Raw genomic sequence first — 9,519 nt, 5'->3', positions numbered from 1 at the left:
AATCTATAAGAATAATCAGCCTACACTACCAGTCAAAAGTTAAAATTTTTAATGATTTAAAATTTTTTTTTTTTTTAAAATAAATTTTTTTTTTTTTTTTTTTTTTTTTTGCTTGCTTACAGCAATGACATGCACAGATGACTCATGCAAAATAAGACCAGGAACTTTTAACTTAGTTAACTCATTTTCCAATAATTAGATTTAGAAAAGTAACATTACCATTGGCATATGTTGAGAGTCATGTCATGGGGTAAAGTGTATTTCTTCTTTTTTTTATTTTTTTATATTTATTTTAAATAACATTTATTTATTTCAATTTGTTTATTTTACATTTGTTTGAAATAACAATTGTTTCTTTGCTTGTTTGAACTCGCATGGTGAATCATGCAAAATAATACCAGGAATATTCTAGGCTATTTTTAGACTACTTTAAACATGTTTCCCCCCTTTAGTTTGAAAGATGGATAGAGAGATGAATAAATGATTTTTATTAACTTTTGAATGCTAATGATATGAATATATTTGAAACTAGACATTGACATCTAAATGTTAGTTATGTTTAACATTTTCTGGTCACTAACACACGTCTCATGTTAATCTTGAGTACCTATGGAGAAGTATTTCATCCTTCATATTTTCAAAGAGTCTTTAGTTTTATCAGATTTGTAAAAGAAAGATACTGCTGTACCGCTCCTCTCTGAAAACAGTCGAGCTCTTGAAGGCGTTCCGTGGGTGGAGCTAAAGAGTCATGAGCACACAAAGCTTTTGTGTAGCGATTGTCTGAAAGCTGTGACATCAACATAATTCCCATAACGCTGGGTTCTTTAATAAGGTTATCTTTCCCTCACAACCCAAAACACACTTCTTTGGTGACATTGTTGATTTTGTGGTCAAAAACAAAATGTAAAATCCTTCTCTAACAAGTCCACTTACACTTCTTTTTTTTTTTTTTTTGCTTGTTTACAGCAATGACATGCACAGATGACTCATGCAAAATAAGACCAGGAACTTTTAACTTAGTTAACTCATTTTCCAATAATTAGATTTAGAAAAGTAACATTACCATTGGCATATGTTGAGAGTCATGTCATGGGGTAAAGTGTATTTCTTCTTTTTTTTATTTTTTTATATTTATTTTAAATAACATTTATTTATTTCAATTAGTTTATTTTACATTTGTTTGAAATAACAATTGTTTCTTTGCTTGTTTGAACTCGCACGGTGAATCATGCAAAATAATACCAGGAATATTCTAGGCTATTTTTAGACTACTTTAAACATGTTTCCCCCCCAGTAGTTAAATCATTTTCCAGTTTTTAGATTTGAAAAATCAGCATTACCACTGGCATTTGTTTGGGAGTCTTGTTGAGAAGTTAGGTCTATTTATTTATGTATTTTTTAAATAATATTTTTATTTATTTATGTACTTTTGTTTGTATTTATTTGCAGTGAAATGCACAGATTATTCATACAAAATAAAACCAGGAACAAAAACAATCAATTTATTTTATTTTTTATATATTTTAATATTTTATTTTATTTTACTTTGTCTCATGAACTGGGACATACACAGATGGATAAAAAAATGTTCCCCCCAATTGTTAACATTTTCCAATAGTTAGATTTTTAAAAAGCAGCATTACAATTAGCAGACATAGAGATGCTTGTCAGGACGTTGCGCTGTTTTCTATCTGATCATGTTTAAAGGCATTTTGCAGACAAGCTAAAAAACGTCCCCAGATTTCATCTAGTCCTGCTCATTATTTCATGTTCATCAGTTTGTTTTCCAGCAGTAGAGCTGAAATATTCAGCATTGTGTCCATCGCTGAAGCTACAGACAGCAACAGATCCGTTTTACAGGCACAGAGTCCTGAGCTGTCTTTCATCTTTTAACGCTTGTCTCTGAGGTTCCTGTGCCAAGCACAGCTGAAGTCTTTCTCTGCCGCTCTCATAGTCGTCAAACGCTCTGGCCTGAACCGTCCCTCGGCCCCCCTTAAAATTTACAACGGAAAACTTTCCTCTGCACTTCTAATACCTTTTTTTTTTTTTGGACCTTTTTCCAAAGCCTGTCTCAACCGGTGTTGAAACGCCCGACATTTTATGTGTTTTCGAAAGCAGAAGAAACGAGGGTCACGGGCAGGTTTCGTACACCTGTGTAGGAAGTCGCGGAGAGCGTGGCGTGGCGTTCAGATCCAGTCAGCCAGATTTCCACTTTCAGCTCAGGATGTGGACGCTTAGACAAAAGAGACGGTGAGACACTTCAAACACGACTGCAAACAAATAAACGCCGAAAACACACCTCACAGGTGCCAGACTGAGAGACAGCGTGGCGTTTTTCTGGCTTTCTTTATATGCACTAGTGAAAAACGCTTTAATGAGAGCATTTGCTTGTATCTTATAAAAACAGGAGAATGTCAGGTGATAAAATTTTTAATGAGGTGACACCCAAACTTCCACAAGCAGAAGAAACGAGGGTCACGGGCAGGTTTCGTACACCTGTGTAGGAAGTCGCGGAGAGCGTGGCGTGGCGTTCAGATCCAGTCAGCCAGATTTCCACTTTCAGCTCAGGATGTGGACGCTTAGACAAAAGAGACGGTGAGACACTTCAAACACGACTGCAAACAAATAAATGCCGAAAACACACCTCACAGGTGCCAGACTGAGAGACAGCGTGGCGTTTTTCTGGCTTTCTTTATATGCACTAGTGAAAAACGCTTTAATGAGAGCATTTGCTTGTATCTTATAAAAACAGGAGAATGTCAGGTGATAAAATTTTTAATGAGGTGACACCCAAACTTCCACCAGAGAGCCAAAAGGTAAACAAGTCACTCCCATCGGTTTTGCAAAATAAATGCCTATAAATATCCAAGTGTTTAATACAGCACAATTTAATGATGCACTGGGAAAATGGCCAGTTGTAGCTGTTTGTAGGCCACCTGAGTCGGAGTAATGTTGGTGCGAGTTCATCCAGGCCTGTTTGTGTTCACACTGAACTCTGGGCTTGCTCACACTAGCTTAGTTCAAACCACAACATTTTATTTTTATATTTCAGTAAGTTGTGGTGGGTTAGTGGGAGAGCCGAGCCGTTTTCCTGCCAGACGTGTGGTTGTGTATCTGTGTATATATATATATATATACACAGTGTGTGTGTGTGTGTGTGTGTGTGTATATATGTATAAAAAATTATGTAGTAGTCAACATTTGAAGTGGATCAAAACCTTTCATCAAAGTAAAACCAAAACAATGTTCAAATGTTACTATATACGTTTTTTTATTATTATTTATTTAAATTCTGTATTTTAAAATATTTAATTTAAAACATTTTAAGCTACATAATTGTAAAAATGTATACACACACATTTAGAAATGTATATACATTTAAATATTTTTATGAAAAATGTAGATATTTTTATTTTCTTTAAAACTATAGATTTTCCTGATTTGTGACATCAAAGACAGCAGACAGAGAGAATACATTTTCCGCATAATGTAATTAAATATTTGTGCTGTATATGTTGCTTGCCAAAAATTGTTGTGTCAGACTGCACGGTTACTTTAAAATGGCCATCAGTGGAGAAACATGCATTTTGACAGCATATTTTTGTAGTTTTAACATCTGCCAGTACGGTTAACTGACCCATGCTAACTATTCAAACCGTGAGCCCTTGATTGTGTCATCAAACGAGTGAGAATACCAGAAGGGCGGAGTCATCTTTAAGTGGGCGGAGCTGCTCCGCCTCCAGACCGACACCAGCAGCAGCCAGTTCTGGAAACTCAAGCCTTTCTGCCATAGTGTTCCGTGTTTTGTGTATTTGTGTGCATTCAGCCCTCAGTGTTTTGTGTTCTTGAGAACCTTCTTTGTTTACTGATCTTTGCTAGCGATTATTCTGGGATGTAGCTCCGGGCGGCAGTTTACACGGCCAGTGAGATCAGTTGCTGGTATTTACAAGTTCCTAAGACAGATCTTTCCCATGCCTTGCATATGAGTGTGTTTTTACCCAGAACCGAAGCTAATTACTCTCTCTCTCTCTCGCACGCTTTCTAAGTCTCTTTTCCCAGTGGCATGGCTCCCATGATGCACCCTGCCTTTCTCGCCACAGCCCACGCATTAGAGCGGCCATTGATAAATTGCCTCATGTTCGGCCTTCACGATTAATTTCTGCCCGTCAGCAGTGTAAGCGCTGTGGCTTTGGGGGTTTATGTTGGCAGACGCGCGGCGTAGGTTGAGCATTCGAAGGCCGCGGCGTCAGTCCAAAAACAACATTTCTCGTCGGCCACCAGTGCCTGACAAAACTGGCACGAATCTGGCCGACATGGACTCTGATGTGAAGTTAAATGGCTGGGAAAAGTGGAAATGCGGCAGTGTTGTCTTTCATAGCTCTCTGCAAAATATCAGTCCCTCGTTTCCTTCATCCAAGCATGTTCTTCTGCTCTTGACAAAACAAAGCCCGGCTCGGCCGTCTCTCATTCAGAAGGATCTGGGCTCTCGGCCTCTAAAAAAAAGTCCCGGAGGTTTTCCAGAGATGATGGAGAGCACTTTGACGTCTCAGTTGGAGCGGCGTGCCAGACTCTCAGGCTCTCCAACCGACAGGACGATATCTGGGGAGAAATTCAACAAACTGTGCGTCGATGTGCCAAACGACTTAAAACGACACATGAAACGAAGAGCGCTTTGATTTGTTATGAACTGCTAGTAAATATCTCGGCCTCGTCCTCCAGAGGCGAGGTTGATTTTTTTGCACTTGTTTGCGTGTTTTTTTTTTTTTTCATGCATTATGGTTGAGTTGTGTATTGCAAGCCAAGGACGTTTGAAGAGTGTTAATCGACACATGAAACGAAGAGCGCTTTGATTTGTTATGAACTGCTAGTAAATATCTCGGCCTCGTCCTCCAGAGGCGAGGTTGATTTTTTTGCACTTGTTTGCGTGTTTTTTTTTTTTTTCATGCATTATGGTTGAGTTGTGTATTGCAAGCCAAGGACATTTGAAGAGTGTTAATTAGAGAAAAAAGTGGTCCAGGTGCATTTTTTGAAGCCTTTCCCATAAGAGTCTTAAGATTTAAGTTTCACTAACATTTGTAGTAAATAAACTTGTTTTTCCCCATTTATTTTAAGAAAATGCGTCATGCTTGGCAGAAAGTTTTGCACAGACATGTTGGTATTGTGTTGTGAGTGCTTGCCAGTTTATTGATGATGATTAGCCATTCAGTCGTATCCGAGTCTTGGCGATCCAATGGGCCAACTCTCGCCGTGCTTTCCTATCTTCTACTTTCTTTTTCAGCTGTTCAGTGCCTAAATCTGTCACTTCTAGTGATATCAAGCCAACATGTTTGATTTGTTATGAACTGCTAGTAAATATCTCGGCCTCGTCCTCCAGAGGCGAGGTTGATTTTTTTGCACTTGTTTGCGTTTTTTTTTTTTTTCATGCATTATGGTTGAGTTGTGTATTGCAAGCCAAGGACATTTGAAGAGTGTTAATTAGAGAAAAAAGTGGTCCAGGTGCATTTTTTGAAGCCTTTCCCATAAGAGTCTTAAGATTTAAGTTTCACTAACATTTGTAGTAAATAAACTTGTTTTTCCCCATTTATTTTAAGAAAATGCGTCATGCTTGGCAGAAAGTTTTGCACAGACATGTTGGTATTGTGGTGGGAGTGCTTGCCAGTTTATTGATGATGATTAGCCATTCAGTCGTATCCGAGTCTTGGCGATCCAATGGGCCAACTCTCGCCGTGCTTTCCTATCTTCTACTTTCTTTTTCAGCTGTTCAATGCCTAAATCTGTGTCACTTCTAGTGATATCAAGCCAACATGTTTTTTTGGAGTTTATTAATTGCATGCAAAATAAATAAAATATTAAAATATTAAATCAGCATGCACAACTACTTTTGAGTAATTACTTTTGAGTACTTGGGAAATAATCTTTATTTATTTTTTTTATTTATGAACGATAGTAATGCTTGCCTTAAAATCTCCTAATCAAACTCTCTTGAAAAAAAATGTTTTTTCAATTGATTTTCATAGCTTTCTCACATTGTTATTTTGGTATTATTTAAATACTATTGTAGTTTTTATTACTATTTTGAATGAGACTTTTATATATATTTTAATATGTAAAAAATGACAAATATAATTTTTATATAACTATATTTTTTGTATTCATTTTGTTTACATTTTTTTTTTTTTTTTTTTGGGGGGTGAATAAAATATTAAAATACTAAATCAGCATGCACAACTACTTTTGAGTAATTACTTTTGAGTACTTGGGAAATAATCTTTATTTATTTTTTTTATTTATGAACGATAGTAATGCTTGCCTTAAAATCTCCTAATCAAACTCTCTCCATAATGTTTTTTCAATTGATTTTCATAGCTTTCTCACATTGTTATTTTGGTATTATTTAAATACTATTGTAGTTTTTATTACTATTTTGAATGAGACTTTTATATATATTTTAATATGTAAAAAATGACAAATATAATTTTTATATAACTATATTTTTTGTATTCATTTTGTTTACATTTTTTTTTTTTTTTTTTGGGGGGGTTTTTAAAGATATTTCTATCTAGATTTAATGTATTTTTATGTCAGTTTTAAGTTTAGTTTTTTATTTATTTCCAGTTGGTAATATTAATGTTTAAACTTATAGGGTTAGTTCACCCAAAAATGAAAATTAGCCTGTGTTTTACTCACCCTCGAGGCATCCTAGGTGCATATGACTTTCTTCTTTCAGACGAATCCAATCGGAGTTATATTCAAAATTGTTCTGGCTATTCCAAGCTCTATCACTGCAGTGGGTGGGTGTTTTTTTCAACATTTTTTTTTTTTTGGGGGGGTTTTTAAAGATATTTCTATCTAGATTTAATGTATTTTTATGTCAGTTTTAAGTTTAGTTTTTTATTTATTTCCAGTTGGTAATATTAATGTTTAAACTTATAGGGTTAGTTCACCCAAAAATGAAAATTAGCCTGTGTTTTACTCACCCTCGAGGCATCCTAGGTGCATATGACTTTCTTCTTTCAGACGAATTCAATCGGAGTTATATTCAAAATTGTTCTGGCTATTCCAAGCTCTATCATTGCAGTGGGTGGGTGTTTTTTTCAACAGTCCACAAGACGTCAACTAAAGCGCATCCATCCATAATAAAACATGCTTCACACGGCTCCAGGGCGTGAATAAAGGCCTCCTGTAGCGAATCAATGTGTTTTTGTAAGAAAAATATCCATATTTCAAACGTAATAAACACTTTTCAGTCGTATACGCGGAAGCTGTTCCCGCGGATGACGTAGGACATATGCGTTTCGCATGCACCTGTGAGATATGCTAGTCTCGCGAGTTTGTTTACAGGAGCAAAGGAAGCAAAGTTTCCTTACTTTAGCAAAGGAAAAACAGTCTCCTCTTGGCTTATATCGAAATCCTCCAACATTCTTCTTTACAAATCCTCGGTTCATGACCTTGGTTCAATTCATGACGAGCGTTTTGTTTTGTTCTCTCTCCGTGTTCGTCACTGATCACGCAACGCCTACGTCATCCGCCGGAACGACTTCCGCTTTTGACAGTTGGATGAAGTGAGAGAGAAGTGTTTATTACGTTTGAAATATGTATAATTTTATTACAAAAACACATGGATTCGCTACAGGAGGCCTTTATTCACCTCCCGGAGCCGCGTGAGGCATGTTTTATTATGGATGCGTGCGCTTTATTTAACGTCTTGTGGACTGTTGAAAAAAACACCCGCCGACTGCAATCATAGAGCTTGAAAGAGCCAGGACAATTTTTAATATAACTCCGATTGGATTCGTCTGAAAGAAGAAAGTCATATGCACCTAGGATGCCTCAAGGGTGAGTAAAACACAGCCTAATTTTCATTTTTGGGTGAACTAACCCTTTATTTCAGTTATAGATGCCAAGGCAACAATTCAAAGTTTTTATGTCATATTTATATTTTATTTTATTTCAACTTTATTTGAGTTAATAAAATATTTTAATACTTTTAGTTAACGATAATAGCCCTGCTTGCTTGTCACCACCAAATTAGATGACATTAAATGTGAGGTATTTTGTTTGTAATATTGGGTATTTCCCACAGTTTTTCCGGCCAGCAGTCAAGCGGGGAATTCTGGGAGGATTTGGAGTCTTAAGTTTGTTAACTGGTCACAAAAATATATTTACACCCACCAGTTTAGTTTTCAGTGATGTAATATTTCCTGAGCATTAGCAGGGCCGTGTTGGGTTGCGCTCAGAGCCGTGTGCATGCGGCGCGCTCCGAAGGGGGGTGAGTAATTGAAAAGTCATGTTTTATGAACAACATCTGTTTGGGATTTTTCCTGCAGCTCCTTGCCGAACGGATCCAGAGAGCTGCAGAGGTGCTAAAAGCCCCAAACTGACCTCAGGCTCTGAGTCGGACAGCCCACTGCCACCACAACAGCAAGGTACTTTACTTTACTTTTTCCATGATATCCAGTGAAAATGGGGAAACTGTGTAATGCAGAACCAAAATGGCTGCCAAACTGGGTCATGTGACTCAAGTCAGTTTGGATATAGAGGAAGCAAATTGTATTGTACACATGCTATAATGTTGTGGACTATTTACTTTGTATGCATTTTGTGTATTGTTAATAAAGAATAGCTATAAGTCTTGCCAGAAAACACTATTCAGTAAAGGAATAGTTGAAAATGTTATCACCCTCAGGCCATCAGAGATGAAGATGAGTTTGTTTCTTCATCAGATTTGGAGAAATGTAGCATTGCATCACTTGCTCAGTGATGGCTCCTCTGCAGTGAATGGGTGCCGTCAGAATGAGAGTCCAAACAGCTGATAAAAACATCACAATAATCCACAAGTAATCCGATGAGTTTGTTTCTTCATCAGATTTGGAGAAATGTAGCATTGCATCACTTGCTCAGTGATGGCTCCTCTGCAGTGAATGGGTGCCGTCAGAATGAGAGTCCAAACAGCTGATAAACATCACAATAATGTAAGTAATCCAAAAGCTGCATCTTTGTAACAAACAAATCCATCAAGACGATTTTAACTTCAAACTGTCGCTTCTGGCTAAAATACGAGTCCTCTATTCATAACATTGCTTTCTCCAGTGAAAATCAGGAGAGAAATCTGCACAGATCAAACACTGTTTACAAGCCAAAACAGCTCTAAACAAATATGTGTGTGGATTGTAATGTGAGAGACAACAGGAGATGGACTTTTTCACTGAAGGAAGCATTATTATGGATTATGGACTCTATTTTAGCCGGAAACAACGGCTTGAAGTTAAAAATGCCTTAATGATGGATTTGTTCACAGGGCTTCACAAGATGTTAACTGATGGACTGGAGTGGTGTGGATTATTGTGATGTGTTTATCAGCTGTTTGGACTCTCATTCTGACAGCACCCATGCACTGCAGAGCATCCACTGGTGTGCTACATTTCTCCAAATCTGATGAAGAAACAAACTCATCTTCGATGGTCTGAGGGTGAGGACATTTTCAGCTAATTTTCATTTGTGGGTGAATTCTTCCTTTAA

General features: G+C 37.0%; 1 long non-coding RNA gene across 1 annotated transcript in view; it reads left to right on the top strand.

Moving 5' to 3' along the window:
- Positions 1 to 8,399, top strand: part of LOC107755948 (uncharacterized) — an 11,544-nt gene extending 3,145 nt beyond the window's left edge. Inside the window, exon 3 of the long non-coding RNA XR_001641759.1 lies at positions 8,328 to 8,399. This is a non-coding gene — a long non-coding RNA (uncharacterized LOC107755948). The remainder of the gene's footprint in view (positions 1 to 8,327) is intronic.
- The last annotated feature ends 1,120 nt before the right edge of the window (positions 8,400 to 9,519 follow it).

This window comes from Sinocyclocheilus rhinocerous, unplaced genomic scaffold (genome assembly GCF_001515625.1).
Source record: "Sinocyclocheilus rhinocerous isolate Xijiao unplaced genomic scaffold, SAMN03320098_v1.1 scaffold1463, whole genome shotgun sequence".
NCBI classification, from domain to species: Eukaryota; Metazoa; Chordata; class Actinopteri; order Cypriniformes; family Cyprinidae; genus Sinocyclocheilus; species Sinocyclocheilus rhinocerous.
Note: the sequence above shows the minus strand (reverse complement) of the source record. Positions and strands in the feature narration are given on the sequence as shown.